We start from the raw sequence: 23,146 nt of genomic DNA, 5'->3' as shown, positions 1-23,146 counted from the left end.
GCCATTTTTGTTTTGCTATTATTTCGATTTTGATTTATTTTGTGGGGTTGGCATTGTCAGAGGAAAATAAAGATAGGACATTTTGCTGGGCATGGTGGTGCACGCCTCTAATCCCAGCAGCTCAGGAGGCTGAGGCAGGAGGATCGCAAGTTCAAAGCCAGCCTCAGCAAAAGTGAGGCACTAAACAACTCAGTTTGATCTTGTCTCTAAATAAAATACAAAATAGTTCTGGGGATGTGACTCAGTGGTTGAGTACCCCTGAGTTCAATCTTCAGCACCCAAGGGGGACAAAAAAGATGGGACTTTTCTGAGCATTCAATAATTGTTCATCCCCTAGGAGGAGAGCATGGGGGAAGGTAACTGTTCTGATCTGGATTTGCACAGAACATAGACATTGCAAGCCTCAGCTTCTTGCAGACTTTACGGGGGCTGCTAAGATGACTCTGGCTGCTTTGACTCTGTCAGTGACTTCACAAGTCTTCTTGGTGGCAGATGGGACTCTTATTGGCCTGGCAGAAGCCTGCTCATATTCTTTAGTGCATCCATTCAGATGCAGAGGAAAATTAAGTCCTTGGAAAATTAAGTCCTAAAAGTGGGGCCATCTAGCTAACTTGTTCTCAAGAATAGAGTGAAATCTGCTCTTAGGGTAGTTTCCTCAAAGTACAAGGGTCCTGCAGAAAGTCTTATTGGTGTTTTTAGGCCAGGACTGGAATTTTGATTTCTAGCATTAAGGCGGTTTTAGCCAAGAGATGTCCACGGGAATGAGCTCAGTTGACCTTAGCTCAATTTTGCTAACTGTCTAGTAGCATGGAAAATCAGATTGGGAGAAACAGTTGCCCTCTGGATTTCTGCTACTCTGGTGTTGGTCTCTGCTTATTCAGGAAGCCAGGGATGCTTAGGAAATATTCAGGTCTGAGATGAAGAACACTCAGAGATTCAGTGAGTTGGGGATCCACTATCAGACATGAACACACACAGGCTAAAGGATGAAGAGAACATGACCATCTGTACTGGGCAAAAATAGAATCCAGGCTTAAAAATAGCAGCTCAGGATCACAAATTCAGTAGACTTCTAAGGTTCAGGTCTGCAGTCTGGCAATAGGTTCTTTTTGCTCCTCTGCTGCCACCCTGACTTGCATAGCAGGCAGAGAAGGGCTGACAAGTGCCATGCTGTAGGTTCTGGTGATTGAGATGAGGAGCTAGAACACTGAGGACTTGTTCCCAGGATTCCTAACAAGTTCTTAGTGAGCAAGACAGAGCATCACTAGTAAATGGCTGGAAACTTAATTGTACCCTATCCTCAGTGACAACTGGCATAAGTTAACCCAATCTTACAGACAATATTTTGAATATCTGATTGACAGATATGCCAAATACTTTACTTATTTTAATGCTAATTACTTCCAGAATGTAATTCTGGAATTGTTAAGCTTAACAACAACACCACCAACAACAAATTTGTGTCTATATGACTGAAAAGACGGCTAATGAGTCATAAAAAGGAGTTGGGTCCCTGATTCTTGAGCCAGCTGCATTCTTGTTCTTTCATTAGCTTCTCTTGGTTGGAACCTGCCTATCCTGTGAACTATATTTCTAAAGTTACATTGCAAGAAAGTTATTTGAAATGCACCAAAAGTATTTTTCTTTAGAGTTTATAAATCATTAGGTTCCAAGAAAACTGTTTCTGGTAAACAAGTCGGGTTACTTCTGTAAAGAGAAACTCTCCAGTTATTTCTCAAGTCACTCACGTTAAAACCTCAAATCTTTGCTATGGTCCACTCAGCTACCTGCTCCAACCCCATTTCTTATCAGCTTTTTTCTTACTGTATGCCATCTGCTGCTTCCTTATTGGGCTCAAAACAGTGGGTCTTACTTCTGACTGCATATTAGATTCCCTGGGATAGCTCTTAAATGATGATGCTCAGATCCCTACCTCCTGACACTCTTCTTTAATTAATCTGTGGTGGAGCCTTTGACATTGGCATGTTCAAAGACTCTCCTGGTCCCTCTAAGCTGCCAGCATCTGCAGGCAGCCACAATACGCTTACAGCATGCACAAGTGTGGCAAATTTGGTGGTTCCTGACACACAGTGTATACTCAACTATTTTGCAAATATGTCTTATTCTGTTGCATTATGTTCACTTTTTTTAATTTTTGAAAAGATGTCATCAAAAATTTGAATTGGGAATTTTTTAACATTTGGGGAAAAATGGTTATTTTAAGGAGCAGAAGGATATAGACAGCATTTAGACAGTTTCAGGAGCTTAAAAGAGCTTAATGAACCATGAGGATTAAAAAAAGCTCTCTCCTTACCAGAGGTAAGTTATTTCCTGGCTTATAGTTCAGTTTTTTGTCCTGTTCATCTGGGAATAACTCGTTCTCACACTGACCTTCTATTCAGCCTTAATTTCCAGTAAGAAAATTTAGTGGGTCATACTAATCTGCCTTGACACAGAAATGTAATTTAATCCAAAGGAGACATTCAGACTTCTTTTCCTGAGGTTACCCAAGGACCTACATATCCATCAAGACCTATAAATGGCATCTTTAACCATTTTTGATAGAAAAGTTAATCAGATATTTAATCATAAATTTGGTTCATTTGATTTGTTTGGTGCTCCTGGGTGAATGAGGAAGAGAACTGACCTTGATTTTTCATCCTGAGAAATTACATTTATTTTCATTTTTGTGCAGAAAAGGGGTTTTTATACCTGTTCCAGGGTCAGTAAGAATTAGAGTTGGGTATGGCTCAAAACTCTTGTAACAATAGCCTGAGCCATAGTTAATTTTAAACTCTAATATTAATTAGGACAATCAAATGTGAAGCATTCACAAGAGGAATGAGGAAGGGTGATTGCATATGATAATCTGCGGAGTTGACGTTTCAGGAGGGCCTGGCAGGAGATCACCCCCTTTTGGGTTGCTTGGAATTTGATCAAATAGTACCCACAGAAAGTGGGAAGAGGCTTTCACAGGGAAAACATTTGGAGTTCAGCTTCTAAAATTCAAACTCCCTTGACTGCAGTATTTTTCTTTCTTTCTTTTTTTAATAAGTAGTATTGAAGAAGCCCTGGAAGTAGCAAGCAAATCCAATAAAGGCAAATTAATTCTCAAGGCTGGTTTCCTTTCCAGCACAACAGCACTTCAGAAAAAGACCTAAGTAAGATTAAAAGAGGGTGAGCATAAAACAGTAACATCACAGCTTTCTTCCTCTTTCTCCGTCAGGAAGTAGAAATCTGGGACTCTAATTTTGGCTGCTATGCAAATCTTTTGATCCAGGAGGGCAAGGAAATTGCTCTGTTTAGCATAATCCCAGAGACCACTGTGAGGGACTGTATGAACATCTCACAGTTGCCAGCTGAGATTAAGCCAACTCACAGCCATCAGGTTGGACCTGCAAGAAAAATCTTGTGAGCAGAGGGATGGGGGCACCTTATGCAGAAGCATGGCTTCGTCCCAGGCGACGAACGAACACTGAAACCTCAAGTGTCTCCCTGCATTTTTCTTGCTGAGACATTACCAAGCTACTCCTCTTGCGGAACTGAAACTTATTTTCACAGATTTCTGGCATATGCAGCATTGCATGTTTTATCATAAAAGGATAATCTTTGTATTTAGAAAGGATCTGCTCTAATCCTTATATAATAAGAAAAATATTCAAGCAGGAGTACAGGTGAATTGTAAAACCAATCACTGAAAAGCCATTTTTTACCCAAGCTTTAAAAAGAATTTGGAAATACCAAAGCCAAACCCTCTAAAACACTTCCTCAGGCAAGAAAACCAGCAATAACATAAGCAAAAAGAAAAGTTATGACTATATACTCACCAAATGGGCAGGTGTGACAATGGAGGTCTGGCCCCATTACCTTTTAGAGACTGTAGTTTCCATGCCCCCACTTTTGCCTATGCTGCTTTATTATGGTTAAGTGAGATTGAACCCTGAACCTCAGCTCCTTAAGCCCAGTGGGTGGGGCTGATCAATGGTAGGAATAATGATCATGGAAGAAGGATGAAATTCCTTCAGAGGTTCTCCACCATCTGCCTCAGGTTTTTTAACTTCACTAAGCATAAGAAGCACCAAGTGGCACTTGATACAAATACAGATCCTCAGGACCCATTTCCTTATTTTGATTGAGTAGGTCTGGGTTGGGGGCTGGGATTTGCACCTCGGTGGGGATTCCCCCCTGTCTTTCTTTCTAGTTCGATTTCAAACCAGACCATTTCTTCTCCTATGTTGTAGACTCCAGCCAAAACAAATTCTTTGGAGTTCCAAGAACCCAGTGATCTGTATCATGACTTTGTTTATACTTGGAATGGTTTCATTTTCCTCTCTCCTTCCCATAACACACACACATATATACCTGTGTGATGGACTTGCATTGAAAAATAGGAGAAAATGCCTCCTGTCTCCTTTCTTGGCAATCCTATTCAATTTGTAGTTTATCCATTTTGGTACTTGATATACACAACAATGTCTTCTTGCTTACATGTTGTCTCTTTGATTAGACTGTGAACTTCCATATGTAGGGACCATACTTACTTACCTTCATATTCTCAGCTATGCAATTCTGAGTGTATCATCTGATATTTAATAATTACTCAATAAAAAATTGTTGAAGTAAGTCAAATGTTTGTTCAGACAAAGAATTAAAGATTGTAGCTCATAACTTGTCCTTAAATAACTGAAACTTGACAGAATTAGGATAATGATAATTTGCCAAGTTAGAAAAATGACTTCATGAAAAACATTTAGGTAAATATAAAGTTATAAAATAATTGAGAAAAAAAGTAAATGTAATTTTGTTCTTCATGTGAACTCAAAAGTAAAAGCATAATCCCAGAGACCACTGTGAGTTATTAAAATATAGTTTCAAATTTATAGTTAAACATAGGTTAAATTTATTTTTAGAAATCAAATCACTCAGGATCAAAAATAGGCAGAAGATTTTATCCTAATTAAGAAAAAAAGGGCCTGCCATTTCTTATGTTTTTTTCTTAAGTATGTGGAATGAATTGGACCCAATTTCAAAGCAACATGAATGTTCATTCAGTTTTTTTTCTTTTGTCTTAGCCTTAAACTTGATTTTCCTTTCTCTCTAAAAAGCTCAGCATTGAAAAAAGTTTCTGTAAAGCAGCATGGAGAATCCTCAAAATACTAGGAATGGAACCACCACATAACCCAGTTATTTCACTCCTTGGTGTTTATCCAAAAGAACTAAAATCAGAATGCTCTATAGTGATAAAGTCACCTTAGTGTTTATAGCAGCACAATGCACAATAACCAAATCATGAAATTAGCCAAGATGTCTGTTAATACATGAATGGATTAAGAAAATGTGGTATATATACACAAGGACATTTTACTAAGCCATAAAGAAGAATGAAATTATGGTATTTGCCAGAAAATGAATGGACTGGTGAATATCATAGTAAATGAAATAAGCAAGACTCAGAAGACCAAGGGTTGATGTTTTCTCTCATATGTGGAAGCTAGAGTGAAGTAAGGGAAAAGAGGGATGTTGGATATCATAAAGATAGGGAAGATCAGTAGAGTAGAAGAAAGATTGAAAGGAGTAACAAAAAGGGAAGGAAATGCAGAATGAATTTAACAAAATCACTTTATGTGCATATATAAATATACCACAGGAAATTTCATCTTTATATCTAAGTAGAAATAACCAATCAAACACAAATAAATGAGTGAAAGGAAGATCAGTAGAGTAGAGGAAGGAGAATAGGGAGAGGGAAGAAGGGAGGGAGAAGGGGGAGAACAGAGATTGAAATCAAATTTCATGCATGTATGATTTTGTCAAAATGAACCGAACTATTATGCAAAACTATAATGTTCTAATAAAATGAAAGAGGAGGCATGAATAGAGATGAAATTATTCTTCCTTTTACTGGAAAGCATTAGAAAAAGGAGATTGTCTTGTCTACTGTCCTGATAGGTTGCTGTTATGGGTGTTTAAGAAAGAAAAAGGAAGATGCTGATACAAAGCTGTTTTAATAACAAAACTATACTAATGTAGTAGAATGTCTATTGAACAGATAAACTGAAGAATCTTAATAGTATAATTATCGAGGGGTAAGCTGTTTCTAATACTGCCTATACATTTTGTTCAAGTATTTTGGGAATATTACCAAATTCCTAGTAAGGAACTTCTATAGATCTCTTGGTGAGCCTAGCAATATATGAATTTGTGATCTAAGAGATTTGTATTTGAATGTAATAAAGAAAGAAATTTCTATCCAGTCATTGGATCAGTTCAGATGGTGATAATTTTAGTATTTCCCTGAAGACTGGTGTTATTTTTTAAAAGGTAGAACTAATTGAATACCTTCTGAAAACTTGGAAGGATTATTCTTCCTGCTGTTAGTTTGACTGTGGAATGAGGTGGATCTGTGCTTCCTGGTTCTACCATTTATTGGCTGTGGGCATGTAAGGCAAATTATTTTATTTTTTTGAGCCTCAGTTGCTGTGTTAATACTTGTGCATTAGATTGTTAAGAACTGAGTGTGATATGTGTGAAATCATCCTACTAGTACAAAATTTGATACATGGATCCTCAATAAACACTACATTTATTTTGGTACCATTTACTTTGATTAACTCAATTACTTTTTACATGACTTCAAATCAAATTTTCAACCTCTAGATATTATAAAAAATCCAAATTCTAGTTTTATTTTTTATTTTTTGGCTTGTGTCTTCTTTCTTATTGTCTTCTTTGTAGAAGTTTTTCAGATCCACTTCTTCACCTTGCTCAAGTTACTGATGTATCAGGGTATATTAGGCTATGTGTCAAGAGATGTCCTTATCTCTGAATTTGCTTCTGAATTTGCATGATTTTTATGTTTTCTCACAACCCAGTGGTATCTAGAGTTGATACAAGCTATATTTACAATTTAAATTTTTCCTTCTTTATGGACTTGAGCACTCCATCATCTGAGGCAAGTTGTTTAGAAATCTAGTCCTCCTTTAGGCATCAGGACTAAATTCTGAAACATCTCAGGTCCTTAGATGTTTAAACACATACAAATACTGGAATTCTACTAATTTTGTCACATTCAATTACTTAAGCATCCCCTTTTTTGGAAAGTAACTTAAAACAAATGCAGGGAATCTATAAAAGTCAATTGAAAAGTGCTTGTAAATAAGAGAATCTGTAAGAACCCAATCAATATTTCTCTCCTATATCCTGATTTCCTAGCAGTTGTACTGAATACCTGAAAGATCCCCAAATGAACTTCTTCTGTTTGATTTCTGGTTGGGGGTCAACTAGCTGAGCAATAACCTTTCTCAGGTCTGTTTCCTTTTACCTTGTCTTCTTGTTCTTTCTGTGGTTGAGACTCTGAATCCTCCAAGGTTTGAAAGAAAGCCAAACATTATTTATTATTTTTGTAGCCTTGTAGGCATTCAGAAAATGTTTGGCTTCAAGTTGGTTTCAATAAAATAGTTGGCTAGAGTTACAAATGAGCATTTTGGCTGGAATTTTGTTAAATACCAGTTTGAAGTTGAATTTTGGTAAAGCTTCCCTGAATACATCTATCTTTGTCAATGGATTTGTTTGTTTATTAAGTGCATACTTTCTGGATTTTTGTGGGAAGAGAAGGTCAGACAGAGGAGCATGAGGATTAGAAATGATTACGAATAGAGAAAGGGATTCATGGAGAATGGTGTCTAGAGATAAGGCGTTACGAGAAGGGAGTTTGAGTCATACTGTGCATAAGTGGGTGTCCAGCCCAAGGACAAAGCCGGAACTGCCATAGAGCTGAGCTTCCCATTGGCATGATTTCCACATTCTGAATGGTGGTCACAATTAACAACAGAGCCTAAGTGCTATTGATACAAAGGATGGTCTCCATAAAATAAACTTTATCCTTCTCTAGTTTAAGCTTCTTCAAAGTTGTAAAAAGAAGTCAGCACTAGTTCAAGGGATTTGTTGCAGTCTCTAAAAGTGGAAGGCAAGCAGATGAATAAATAACCTCCTCCAGAAAAGCCCTTAGTAGATTGTATAATGATAATGACTTAAGTAATTAGAAATTAATTGCTATTAGAATAGTCAGGGTTTACTTATGTATAACTGGGTTACATCTCCTAACACCTGGTTTATGCCACCTTTCCTTTCTTAAACAAAGAAAGAGTATTTGAAGTTTTTTTCTTCTGAAGTCTAGAGATAGCACCAACTAACTCCAGTGACATGAGTCCTTGATCTAGCTCAATAGTTTTGTTGTTAGAGTGACTGGATCACCTTGGACCTACCTTTTTTGATAGAGTACACCCACAGTAATAGAAGGAAAGAAGTTAATCCTGGAAATTTTTAGGAGAAACTGTTTAGAATTCAGGCCTCTGAAGATTCTTGTAAGAGAGGAGAAACTTCTAAGAATAACTTCCACCTTTCTAAAAGGATACTTGGTTTGGGAGAATGGAAGAGATGCTAAAAGCAACAAACACAAAAGAATAGACGATAATTAGATGATTGAAGCTGATAAACCCTTAAGTCTCAATGACAAAATGTTGAACAAGGTTGCAAAAGGGTTGACTTACCCACTGTCAACTCCTTGGAGCAAGGACCAGGTTTGAGATGTATCCTGGAGTTCTCACAGTGCCCGGCTGGGACTCAGTGGCTTCTTATTGAGGGGTTGAGTGCCATGCCACAATTTGGCAGGATTCACATTCTGCAAGAAGGTGGTTATTTAGAAGCAAATGCATCCCTATGGTCAGTGACCAAGCAAAACTGTTAAATTCCCTACAAAAGTTCAGTTTCCTCATTTTAAAATGGGATCCCACATCAATCTCAAAGGATTGCTAGACTATTTATATGCATAACATTAACAATATCAAAAATTGGTATTTAATAAGTGTTTACCAGACTAGTGTGCCTGGGTCTAGACTAAGAATTTTCTGTAGAACATCTTAATTGATCTTGACAATAACACTATCAGGAAGATTCTTAAAGAACAAATGAAAGTGGGAGAATGTCTTACTAATAACACTAACTTTCCATGGAGTTTCAAAGCAACATGGAAATAAGTTCCAGAGATATGATGAGGAAAGGAGAAAGAGTGAGAATTCAGGAGGCATGGCCATTTTTAGAGAAAGCCACCTAGCAATACTTGTGAAAGGACACCTGGAGCTTTGTGGGTTAGCAGCAAGAGTGGCTGGAGATAGTACTGTGAGGAAGAAATGAAAGGAATAGTCTCTACCCCACTGGAGATATTAAGGGGAGTTCAGGACCTATGAGAGAAGACAGGGGTCCCACTGCGTGAAGAAAGCCCATGGGAGGAGAATATCTCCTGCCTAAGGCCTAAGGCTCTAAAACATTTTATTAGGATGCGAGGTGCAGAATTAGTCTATAGGGTGAGCAGGGAGGGTCCTGGGACAGGGAGAATACTTGGGCAATTCTGATTATGGGCTTGCATGTGTCTGGGGAGAAGATGTCAGGATAGGATTCTTCAGAGATACATATTTTAAAATTATTTTTTTGAGGTAAATACACTTAGAAGAAAATGCAGAAATCACAAGCGTACAGTTTTGATGAATTATCACAAAGTGAACACACCCATGTAACCACCACCCAGGTCAAGAAAGAGAACATTACCATCTTTATAAATATTTACTACTCAGAGTTTTCACATGCTTGATTTCTTAAATGAATTTGTGTCCTTCCAACAAAGATATTTAAAGTCAAATGTGACCAGGTTAGGGCATTTTATGCATGAAGTGAGAAAAGAGGGCTTGTTCTGAAAAAACAAGTTGGAGAAAACACTTGAAATCCATAAAATTTCATAAAAGTGAGATATTAAAATCTGTATATCTTTTTTTTTTTTTTTTTTTTTTTTCAGTGCTGGAGATCGAACCCAGGGCCTTGTGCTTGCAAAGCAAGCATTCTACTGACTGAGCTATCTCCCCAGCCCATGCATAAGATGTCATTAAATCCTGAAATCAAGGATAGTTTTATGCACCTTCCAAATCCAAGAGGGTTGAAAATTGAAGCTCAAAGAGTAATCCCCATTTTTAAAACAAGGAATGTGTGGTTTAAAGCCTTGAAGAATATATAACTTCTGGCACTGTTCCAAGCACATTGTGTACTCTACAAATATTTTTTGATAATGATGATGGTGATAAGTTACTTTTTAAATATATAATTCACGATGATCTCCTTAAAGCAATAACCTGTGCAAAGGAAAAATGACTTTGAGTTCTTCTGAAATTCCTGGTGGGAGCTTGGGAAAGGGAATATTCTATGTGTATTAGTAATGATTTTTCATACCCCAACAGAAATTCTTCTCCCTTTACCTCCCTTTTACCTAACAACTAAACACAGATCTGGGTTTGCAGAGATAGAAGGAGGTAAAGAAAGTAAGAAGCAAGATGATGAAAAACAGAGGGAAAAACAAATGCTGAGCTAAAGACACCCCCAAAAGTTCCTTTGTACTTTCTTTTGCTTCAAGCAATCAATATTACAACTCAGTGTAGCAATTAACCATACCTCTTAGCAAATCAGGTTTCATTGAACACATATTTTTATTTTGGTAGTCAATTGTGAGCCAAAGAATGTTCTCTATGGCATCTACTGATCATGAGTGACCAATAAGACAAAAAATAAAAAGGCATTTGCCAAACCGGAGGAGTATCTGCTTTTTACAGATGCTCATATTCTTATTGGATCCTTCAGTTGAAACTTTACAGAGAGAATTGACATGTAATGTGTAAATTTGACAATGATAATAAATATGGTGCATTTACCTGTTTATAAGCACTAAACCAAACCTGGTTTTATGAACTCCCCAAATGATCCTGCAGTGTCACAAATATATTGATGATGGGTCTTGATTTTTTAAATTGTCAGCAATCTTAGGAAGGGGATGAGGCTCTATTTCATAAGAATTTATGAATTTTATAGTTTTCTCTATAAAACTATAGAAATGGGTAATTTTAGCATTTAGCCATTAGGGTTAAAGTATAAGTAAATTTAGATTCATAAGAACCTTCTTAGATATCCACGTCAGCCAGTGGATTATAATTGAGCAGGTTTGCTTTTTAATCAACTATTTGGCTATGACTAAGTGAATAATTCTTTAGAGCACCTTTCATAAGAATACAGGCAATTCAAGTAAATTCTTTAGAAATAAGTGAGATGTGGTACAGAGAAAACTGAGTTCTACTTTCAGGTTTACCACCAACTAGTTGTTTGACCTAGGGCCACTTTATCTTCAGGCAGTAGTTAAGATTATGGGCTTTGGGATCAATTAGACATGGTTCAAGGTCCTTATTAAACCTATAAGAGCTTTAGTTTTTTTCATCTGCAAAGTGGGGTCATTAGCAGTCAAACTTCATATAAGGTCACTCTAAGAACTAAATAGGACTGTGTAGAAAATGCCTAGCACAAAATCAGTGCTCATTAAATAATTGATTTGGGATAAGTGGTCACTAATTTCCTTTCCAGGGTTAAATATTACAATTCTAAGAATGGTGGAGCTTCTAAAGTGTCTATCAAGGTTGTGTCCAGTTAGGAATTTCAGGTCCTTGAGAGGTGGCACAAGGTAACCCAGCTTTACTTCTGCATAGACACTTGGACATTGGGGTATTTTAGTTATACTTTTAATGAAAACCCAACATCCCTTGAAAGGAGAGGAGGAAAACTGTCACCCAGTCAAAAGAGGAGAGGCCATGTGGATTCATCTCTGGCACAGTCCTTCAAGAGAAGCTGTGTGCTTGCCCTTAGGGTTGAGGTTCTGGGGATCCTCAGGGTTTGAATAAGGCAACCTGGCTGGGCCTGGGAAGGAGACTGCTCAAAGACAGAAGACCAGTGTCCTTTGGAGTCACTAAGGGAGAAAAATCATCAACCCCCGCCCCCCCCCACCTTCCATCAACATTCTTTCTCTTGCAGTTTCCACATCTATGGATGCAGTCTGGCAAGAAACAGTAGCTGGAGACCAAGCCATTCCCAAAGCTTGTCTAGTTTATTGCAAACATAATAACAATATCCTACATCTTTCCAGTTCTTTATCATTGACAAACATTTTCCCAGCCATGGGAAGTAAACAAGAAAGAGAACACTTTGCTTGTTTTGAAGATGTGGAAATTTAACCCAGAGAGGCTTAGTTTAAGTAGAGGAATCCAATATTTAAAACCAAGGTTTCCTGGGTTCCATGTTCATTCCTCCATACTATTATGTCCCAGATATTGAGTTGTGTACATTCGGATAATTTCTTTCCTTCTCATTTATGTCTAAGTTCGATTTCTTTGTTCATAAAATAGAACTGTCAATAACTTTACTAGGTTTGTGAGAAAATGAAATTAGATAATGTATATGGAGTGCTTCATGAAGTTGTGACCATTAGGAGTGGATCAGATATCTATAACCCCCTCCTGTCTGGAAGGATGCTAAGTTCCAAGTATTATGTTTTGTTTCCTTCAGTGAAATCCCATGTTTAAAAAATTTTGTATATCAAATTGCATATATTGGCTAGTAATTGTTTTCTTTTATTATGAAAGACATTTAAGATTGTCATTTGGTGCTTTTGATCAGCAACTACCTTGAGATTGGACTGGTTTAATTCCAATAAAAGTAAAGAAGTGGGATATTTAGAGGTCCTTTTAATCCTTATCTAAATAAAAGTACTTCCTTCAGGTCATTTGAAGAGTTTAAAACATCTTGCTGATCTCTAGCACTGTCTTTGTACATTCTGGACATAGTTGGGCTCTCACTTTTCAATGAATGAGCCAAGCCTCATTATTACAATCTGAGTCAGTTGACGTTTTGTGTGTGATCTAATTCAATTTTTGAATGTTACAATTTTTTTCCATCACATCATGGGAAATTGGGATGGTCCAGAAATAATCAAAATGAATTCATTAAGAATGAAACTGAAGATGAATTTTAACATGCTACCAGAAGTTACTGGTTAACAGGCATACCTATCTTTCAGATATTACATTCTAATGTATAAGATTTGGTTATGTAGTTTATTTGTTGTCATTAAAGGCCAGATCCAATTATATTTTTAAATACTTTTTACCCTGCAATTTTTATAATATGTAAAAGGGAAAAAGTTTTAAAGATACATAAATTAGATCATTTGTAGCCAAATTTAACTATTTAGAGGGCAAATTATAAAGGATGTTGAAATAGACAAATTTATATAAAGTCATCACTTATTTTGCCAAGATACATTACATAGAGAATAAGTCTTGAGTCTTTCAAGTGTTACTGGGCCAGCCTAAAATAATTTCATTGTGAGAGCATTTTCCTTCTCTGTGTGCAGTCTAAGTGCATATTTTGTGCTCTTAGGAATAACTTTCCAAAGCTGTGTGAAGAATGTAGCAATAAAATCTAATAAGAATTATGGCTCATGACTTGAATGATGTCAGTACCCTTTTAATCCTCCCAACATGAAAACGTTTTTTCCTCATAAATAAGATTTCTTAACTCTTTATTTCTAAGGAAGTAAGCAGAGCTCTGCAATTCCATTGGCAAAATAAGAGTTAAAGGAAGACAATTCTTTTCATTGTTAATGCTTATGTTTGTTATTAAGATCATCACTTTAGGAAAGAAATGCATTCTGGACAACAATATCTTTATGAATATGTATTATTTTGTCTGATTTTTTTCATACACTATATAACATCAGAGGATGTCTTGAGTTCAGTGTTCTAGTTATAATCTTTTGTTTTCTTTAAGCCAGTGGTTGCAGACTTGAGCATGAAGCAGCATTAGCAGAGAGCTTGTTAGAATACAGGTTGCTGGGCCCATTTGTCATTTTCAATTCAGGAGGCCTGGGTGTATTCAAGAAATTGCATTTCTAAATGGTTCCCAGGTGATGCTGCTGATGCTGACGCAGGGGTCACGCTTTGGTCACTAGTACTTGAAGCCATGTCACAAACAACCTTTGTATTTTACAGTTTAATTGGTGAGATCCCGCCATCATGAGGCATGTTCTCTTCTTCGTTTAGATGAAGCCAAAGTTCAACAAATTGGTTATCCCTTGGTTATTTGGGTAGATTTATTCCCAGAAACATATGCAGGAAGGCACATTTGTTGAAATGGTTCGATGCTTGAAGCTGTCAGACTGAAGAATCTCTACTGGTAAGTGTGTGATTTCTTCAGTGACATCACATTTGCCTGCAGAGATTTTCCAGTCTGCCACTTTGAAATTATATTTAGGGGGGAAAAATTTATCTTTGTTCTATAGTGCTCTTTCTTGTCCTGCTAGATATTGAAAAGCACGTTTATTCAAGACTGAAATTGATGGAAGTAAGAATTATAGTTGGGATTCAGATAGAAGTTAGCACTGATGTACACTCTAATTTTCCCACTCATCTCCATGGAGAATGAAGGAAAGGGGGGGAAAGTGAAGCTTCTCCATACCACAACCAATCTCATTTGTAACAGTGTGGCTAAAACAGAATGGGTGATCTCATATCCTTGAGTCTCAAGCAACTATATCTACATATTAGACTTTGTGGTTAGGTTTCTCCATGTCTTCCTTAATTTAGTTATACCTAAGTAATTATAAGAGGTGAGAAGATGAACAGAATGAGGAGGTATGCTTCTCATTTTTCATTTCTTGCCTCTCCTCTACCTAATCACTCTCTTGTGATAAATAACATCACCTGCCACTAATTTTTAAAGTGTTAAAATAATATTTACTTCAGAAGCTCAATTAAAAATATTGTGACATTAACTTTACAATGTTGTTTTTGTTCATTAGAACATGTTTTCTTCCCAATGTTAACTATATATTTATTTCCACATTTCACTAGAATGGGGACTCCTGTGTATTCGTTCCCTGCTATATCCCAGTACTTAGAATAGTTACTGGCTTATGGTAGGTGCTCAATAAACATCTACTGCTGAATGACCATTACTTTACTGAAGATTTTTTGCAAATGCTTATTTATCATTAGAAAGGTGATATATGTTTATGCATATGTATATATATCAAAATCATATTTTTATTGATAGAGTGAACAGACTTAATTTCAGAAATATAACATTTTTATAATATAAAAATAAAACAAGATAAATTTTAAATATATTATCAATCTTGCTAAAAAAGTATAGGCCTTCCTCTAAAATCAGAAACAAGACAAAACATAAGTACTCAGTATAGTTCTTGAAACTCTATCAGAGCAATTAGGCAAGAGAAGGTCTAATAAAAGACAAAATAAAAATCCCCTTCCAACAGGGGATTTATATCCAGAATATATAAAGAATTAAAAAAAACTTAACACTGAGAAAACTAATAATTCACTCAATAAATGGGCAAAAGATCTAAAGAAACATTTCTCAAAAAAGAAATACAAATGGCCAAGAAATATATGAAAAAGAGTTTAATATCCTTAGCAATCAGCGACACGCAAGTTAAAACTACACTGAGATTTCATCTCACTCCAGTTGAAACAAAGAACAATCATTGCTGCTGGGGATGTGGGGTAAATGGTACACTTATAAATTTTTGGTGGGAATGCAAATTAGTACAATCACTTTAGGAAGCAGTATGGAGATTTCTCAGTAGACTAGGACCCACCATATGATACAGCAATTCTACTTCTTGATGTTTATCCAAAAGATCTAAAAATAAGAACACTATAGTGATACATGCATACCAATGTTTATAACAGTATAATTCACAATAGCCAATTTGTGGAATCCAGGCTATGTGTCCATCAACAGATGAATGGATAAGGAAAGTGTGGTATATATACACAATGAAGTTTTACTCTGTTATAAATAAGAAGGAAATTATTTGCAGGTAAATGGATGGAATTGGAGAACATCATGCTAAGTGAAATTTGCCAGACTCAAGTCAACAGTCCAACGTTTTCTCTTATGTGGAAGTGCACATGTGCATAGGGGGTGGGGATCTCATGAAATAGAAGGAAGGCTAGTGGAAAAGTGAAGGAGATGAAGACGGAGGGAGGGAGGAGGGGCAGGCATGGGGAAGTACTGGGGAATGAAATCTACTGTTACGTCTGTATACAAATACCACAATGAATCCCGTGTGTGCGCGCACACACACACGTTAATCAAAATTACAGTAATAGAAAGGGAGATCAGTAGAATAGAGCAATCCAATTGGGAAAGAGAAGACTCCTGGGGAAAGGGAAGGCATTTGGGGAAAAAGTAATCTTATAGTAAAATACACTATAATGCACATTTTTCATAATATTTGGCTTAGGAGTGGAATTAATTATTTTATAAGTCCTATGATGTTATATTGTCCTCAGGCATACAGTTGCATATCCGATGAGCTTTTTTAGTCCTGGGTTATATACAAATTTATATAGCCATGAATCACAAAATTAGGTTTGATTATGTTTACACAACACAGTGTGTTGATTATCTGTTAATCTACCCTATACACATCTTTGGACCTCAAGATTACTTTAAATGTATCCTCTCAATTGCTTTTTGACTTTTCTAAATAAACCATAAATACAAACTTAACATTAAATCTCTTCTAAGTGTGTAGAGGATATAACAGGTGGCCTTGATCTGATGTGAGTGGAGCTAAAATCATGTGTTGAAGTAATTGCAGCTTAGAAAGATAGAAAACATCTGGGCTTCAAGGGAGAACATTTCCACCCTTTTAAAAATAGAGAACTGCATTTTTCTGGGTTATGCAGAAAGGAGGGGCTTCTGCTGGGAACTCCATGATTCTCAGTCTATTCTTCTTAACTGCAAGGAACGGGACTAGTATACATTGGTTATGTAAGAAAGACAAGGCTTCTTATGCCATTGTTCATTTTCTCTTCTCAAGTCATGCTTTTTGTTTTACACGTGTTTGTAGAGCCTGGTCAAAGTTATTATATGTTCTCTTGAAGAGAAACTGAACTGTGAATGATGGAATCACAGTCACCCTGTCCCTGATTTTTCATCTTGATTATGTCTTTGCATCATGTGAAGGGGTGGATGAAGCACAGCTTTGGAATAGCCTCAACCTTTTGGTTGCCTCTGTGACTAGACTGTTTAGAGACAGGCAGCCTGTAATACAGGGCTCCTGTTTGTTTAAGCATATGGGTAAATAAATATCACGTCACGAACACAAATGTCTGATACATAAGCACTGTTGAATATTGGCATATTCATACAAATAAATTTATAAGACTATTCCCAGCACAGACTAAAAGTCTGAAAAAAATCAAACAGCATACATATATTTTTGAAACATCAGATCAAACTCTACCCAGTAATTCTCAACCCTGATTGAACTTTGGAAATATCCTGGATTTATGAAACAAATTTCCGAGTCCCAACCAAAATCTCTAGAACCTAAATTTCCAAAATGTGGATATCAGAAGTCTTTTTTTTTTTTTTTAAATCTTTAAGATTCATTTTTTGATTCATGGCAAAAGAGATTAGAAAGTACAGAGTTCCTGGGGACTCTCACCCCACATATGTACAACCTTCCCCACTGTTGACAGTCACCACCAGTGGTTCCAATAAATGAACTACAATTACAAATCATTATCCCAAGTCCACAGTTTACATTAGAGTTCATGCTTGGTGTTCTATGTAGGGTTTTTGACAAATAGAAAATGATATGTATCCAACATGGTAGTCTTATACAGAAGAGTTTCATTGCCTTAAAAATCCTCTGTGCTCTATCCATCCCTACTCCCTCTATAGCTCCTGGCAACCATTGATCTCTTTACTGTCTCCATATTTTTGCCTTTTCTCAAGTGTGATATTATTGGAATCATGTGGTAGTATATATAGTAATTTCAGGTTGCCTTCTTTTGCTTAATAATATACACTTGGGTTTCTTCCATGTCTTTTCATGGTTTGGTAGCTCATTTATTTTTAATGATCAATAATTTCCTTTGTCTAGATGTATCACAGTTTATTTATCCATTCAACTACTGAAATACATTTTGGTTACTTTCAAGTTTTGGCAATTGTGAATAAAGCTGCTATAATACCTGAGCATAGATTTTATGTGGACATGTTTTGAGCTCCTTTTGGTAAATAGCAAGAACTGTGATTTTTTTACTATGTACTACAAGTATGTTGAGTTTTGTAAGAAATTGACAAATTCTTTTCCAAAGTGTATGTACAATTTTGCTCTCTTACCAATGAGTTCCTGCTGCTTCAAATCCTTGCCAGCATTTGGTATTTTCAGTGTTCTGAATTTTGGTACTTCTAATAGAAGTATGGTATTGTTTTAATTTGCAATTGCCCAGTAATATAAGATATGGAATATCTTTCACATTCTACTTACCATATGGTCTTTGGTGGGGTGTCTATTCAGAACCTTGGCACATTTTTAATTGGGTTAATTTTCTTGCTATGGAGTTTAAAAGTTCTCTCTGTATTTTGGATAACAGTCCTTTATCAGATGTGTCTTTTACAAGTATTTCTCCTAGTCTGTGGTTTATCTTCTTGATCTCTTGACATCTTCTTTTCAAGAGCCGAAGTTTTAAATTTTGATGAAGTCCAGTTTTTCAGTATTTCTTTCATGGGTCATAACTTTGGTGTTATAGCTAAAATTGGGACCGTGTTGAATCCATAGATCAAGTTAAGAAGAACTAATATTTTGATAATACTGAATCTTTCTGTTCATGAACATGTTACATCTTTCCATTTACTTAGTTGTTCCTTGATATATAATATCAGAATTTTGTAGTTTTCTCATCTTGCACATCTTTGGTTAAATTTTTACCTAAGTATTTCATTTTGGGGGTGTTTACGTAAATGTACTGTGTTTTTAATGTCAAATTCCAGTGTTCCTTGCTAGTGTATAGGAAAGTGATTTGCTTTTATTTATTTATCTTATATCCTGAAAATCTGCTACGATTGCTTATTCTAGGAGTTTCTTTGATTCTTTCAGACTTTCTAGATAGACATTCTTGTACAAACCAGTTTCTTGCTCTAAATGTGTATATTTTCTATTTCTTTTTTTGTTTTGTTTTATTGCATTAGCTATGACTTTTAGTACAGTGTTGAAGAGAAGTGGTGAATGAGGACATTCTTGTCTTATTCCTTGATCTTAGTATGAAATGTCCAAGTTTCTCCCCATTAAGTATGATAACTGGGTATTTTGTAAATGTTCTTTATAAAGTTGAAGAAATTCCCTTTTTCCTAGTTTTTCAGAGTTTTACCACCAAAGAATTTTGGACTTTGTCAAATGTTTTTTCTGCATTTATTAATATAATTATGTGATTTTCTTCTTTAGCCTGTTGATGTGATGTATTATGTAAATTAATTTTCAAATGTTGAACCTGCCTTGCATACCTAGGATAAATCCCAGTTGGTCATGGAGTATAATTCTTTTCATACATGGTTGAACTTGATTTGCTAATACTTTCTTGAGAAGTAGTCATCTGTAGTTTTCTTGAAACTTCTCTTTTGGTTTTGGTGTTAGGATAATGCTAGCTTCCTAATGCTAACTCATTAGGAATGAGTTAGTGGATATTCCCTATGCATCTATTTTCTGCAAGAGATTTCAGAGAATTGGTAAAATTTCTTCCTTAAATGTTTGATAGAAGACACCAGTGAACCCATGTGGGTTGTTTGCTTTCTGGTTTTTAATTATTGACCAATTTCATGAATAGATATAAGTAGTTGTAATTGTCTGTTTCTTCTTGTGTGAGTTTTGGCAGGTTGTATCTTTCAAGGAATTGGTCCATTTCATCTATATTATTAAAATTTGTGGTTAGTTATTCATAATGTTCCTTTATTATCCTTCTAATGCTCATGGTGTCTCTGGTGATGTCTCTTATTTTTGATTTTAGTGCTTACATTTGATATATTAATCTTATCTTTTTCCCCCTCAGTTTGTCTAGAGATTGATCAATTTTATTGATCTTTTCATAGAACCAACTTTTGGTTTTATTGAATTTTTCTACTGATTTCTGGTTTTCAGTTACACTGATTTCTTCTTTACTTTTTATTATTTCTTTTCTCTTGCTTACTTTGGATTTAATTTATTTTTCTTTTACAGTTTGCTAAAGTGTAACTTACATTGTTGATTTTAGGCATTTCTTCTTTTCTAACATATGCATTTAATGTTATAAATTTCCCTCTACATACTGCTGTCACTCATCCTGCATTTCATCCCCTTCCCCCCAATACTGGGGACTGAATGCAGGACCTTGAGCAAGGTAGGGAAGGACTCTACCACTGAGCTACATTCCCGCCCTTGTCCTGCAAATTTTGATAAGTTGTATTTTCATTTCTATTGAGTTTGAAATATTTTTAATTTCATTCTTTGATCCATAATTTACTCAGAAATATATTTCATACCATGGGTTTTGTTTTACCTGCCACTATCTTTCTGTTTCTGATTTTTAATTTATTTCTCTGTGGCAGATAGTATACATTGTTTCGATTTCTATTCTTTAAAGCTTTTAAGGTATGCTTTTTGGTCCAGAATGTGATGTGTTTTGGTGAATATTCCATGTAAGACCCAGAAGGATGTATCATTATTATTGAATAAATTGTTTGAGTTCATCTATGTCCTTGCTGATTTTCTACTTCTTAGATCTGTCCATTACTAATAAAGAACCATGAAACTCTCCAACTATAATAGTGGATTCATCTATTTCTCCTTGCAGGTCTATCAGCTTTTTCTCTCAGATATTTTGGCACTCTCTTGTTAGATGCATACGTGTTAATGATTATTATTTATTCCTTTTGGGGGCTTATCATTATGTTACACCCCTCTTTATTCCCAGTAACACTCTCTACTCTAAAGCCTGTTTTGTCTAAAATTGGTATAACTACTTGTGTTCTTTTGATTAGTGTTAGCATGGAATATCTTTTGCCACACATTCACTTTTAATCTACATATCTTTATATTTAAATAGGGGTTCATGTAGACAAGAACAAGTAGTGGGTCATTCTTGATCCACTTTAGCGATCTCTCTTGTTTGTAGACAGTGATCATGGTATATAGCCCATGGATGGTTAAAGTGATTATTGTTATAGTTGGAGTAATAGCTACCATATTTGTTATTCTTTTCTATTTGTTGAAAACAATAACAATGTTAATATTTGTTGCCCTTGCTCTTCATTTTGATTTTGTCTTCCATACTTCTTTTACAGTTTAAGCATTACAAGATTCAATTTTTGCTCCTTTCTTAGCATATCGATGATGTCTTTTTTTTTTTTTTTTTACTTTTTAAAGTAGTTGCCCTATGTTTTACAACATACTGACATACATTTGCTATAAATCCAAATTCAATTCATGCAATACAGCTTCATGGGTAATGCAAGTACTCTATAATAAAATACTACTAATTCCTTCATTCTGTTCAATATATCATTGCCATTACCTAAGAATGCATAAACATGTTTATTTGTGGGCATTTATGAATAAAACACACAGGTGTACATAGCTGAATACACAGTTGCTATCATTTTGAAAACTTATATGTTAAATCAATTAATAAGAAAGAGCTTTTATTTTACCTTCCATTATTCCTTTTCTGATGCTCTTCCTTTCTTTATTTAGATCTGAGTTTCTGACTATACCATTTTCTTCTCTTGGAAGAACTTTTAAACATTTCTTGCAAGGTGGGTCTACTGGCAACAAATTCTATCAATTTTTGTTTAAAAAAGTCTTTATTTCGCCTTTACTTTTGAAAGGACAATTTCACACACTTGGTACAGAATTCTAGTTTGGATCTTCCCTCTCTCAATGGATATATTCCACACTACTCTTCTTGCATGGTTTCTAGAAGCAGTCAAATGCAATTCTTATCTTTTCTCCTCCACAGTGTGGTGTGTGTGTGCGTGTGTGTGGCGGGGACAGGTGTCACCATGACTGGGTCTTTCTGGAGTTTTTAACTCTCAGACCTATCCACAGTGATCCTGTATCCTGTAGCAATTGGAATTTGGGTTTTCCTACCCAGCACTGGTTCTCAAGGAAGTTTCTGCCCTAGTAAGCTGGGATTCTCTGTATTTGCTTGTCTCCAATTTGGTGAATGGGACAGTACTCTGTCACCTCAATCTTCAGACAGACTAAGAAGAGTTGTTAAAATTTCTATTTGTTCATCCTTTTATTTTTGCTAAGGCCAAGTTAATGTGAGGGTCCAAAAATAGAAGTTTAGGTGTCTCTTTTAAAACGAGTCTGGTAATTGGGTAGGTTTATCATTCATTAGTTTTTAAGCAGCACCATCTCATTTCAAAGAAAATCTATAACATTTTAAATTTATAAAAAGAATAAATTTGATAACAGTAAGGCTGTTCAGAAGGTTGAAGTGTGCATGTTGTAGGAAGGGACCCAGGGCTTTGTCCTCTCAGCCCTCTCTTATGGCTGCAAACTGCCTCTGTAGAGTGCCTCAGTTGCCAATCATTCTGTTCTCTTCAGCGGGGAGAACTGCCAATGATCTTGACAGTTCTTGGAGGATGGTGTGAAAGCTCTTGGTGCCTGAAGTGTGGGGGGTGTGTATCTGAGTGGCCAATCAAGGAAAGGAGGAAAAGCATCCAACCCGGCTTCCTTCAGATATTGCCCTGTAATTGACACTGGAAAGCGAAGGGGACAGGGGGATGACGTTCTTGGAATCAAAGGTAGAGATCTGTTTGCTGCGAAAAAGACCATTTTGCAACTTGCCTCCTTTAAATGATCCTGCCATGCAGGGTGTTATTTAGTTAACCCGGCCTAAGGGGATGTTTTAAAGGTGGAGGATTGCCCTGGTGATGAACAAATATGAGAAATAAACTTCCAGTGGGGCTGGGTTGCCTGCTGACTGTGATTTCCTGATGATCTATAACAATGGTTATTCACTAACAGCTGGCGCATGTCTCCCTCAGACAAAGCCACTGGGAAGAGCAGGCCTTCTGATTGGTGAACCAGAACCGTTTCCCTGGCAACCGTTAACTAGCACGTGTTTTATTGTTTCCAACTGCTTTTCCTGGGGTATTTGCAGGTGGTGGGAGATGCTTTCTTAAAGAGGGGTCATAACCTCATGAACTTTCAGATGTTGCAACAAATTGGGGAACAAAACATTTTTTTTCTTTCAAATATATTAAGTAAATCTTATTACATAGCATTTTCAGGACAGATGCAGCCCAACAGTTTTTCTTTTTCTTTCTTTTTTTCCTTTTTTGCCATTATTTCCAGATGTTATTAATTTTAAAGGCAAAGTTTCATTTTACAATCGTGATCTATAGGAATATAATATTAGATAGA

The 23,146-nt window shown here is 36.0% G+C and overlaps 1 long non-coding RNA gene across 1 annotated transcript in view; it reads right to left on the bottom strand.

The window, feature by feature from the left end:
* Positions 1-23,146, bottom strand: part of LOC306643907 — a 47,505-nt gene that overhangs the window by 20,350 nt on the left and 4,009 nt on the right. Inside the window, exons 2-3 of the long non-coding RNA XR_013759109.1 lie at positions 8,550-8,680; positions 8,265-8,439 (exon numbers count right to left, since the gene is read on the bottom strand). This is a non-coding gene — a long non-coding RNA (uncharacterized lncRNA). The remainder of the gene's footprint in view (positions 1-8,264; positions 8,440-8,549; positions 8,681-23,146) is intronic.

Source organism: Sciurus vulgaris, assembly GCF_902686455.1.
Source record: "Sciurus vulgaris genome assembly, chromosome: 14".
NCBI classification, from domain to species: domain Eukaryota; kingdom Metazoa; phylum Chordata; class Mammalia; order Rodentia; family Sciuridae; genus Sciurus; species Sciurus vulgaris.
The sequence above is the reverse complement of the archived record's forward strand: the minus strand, read 5'-3'. Positions and strand labels throughout refer to the sequence as shown.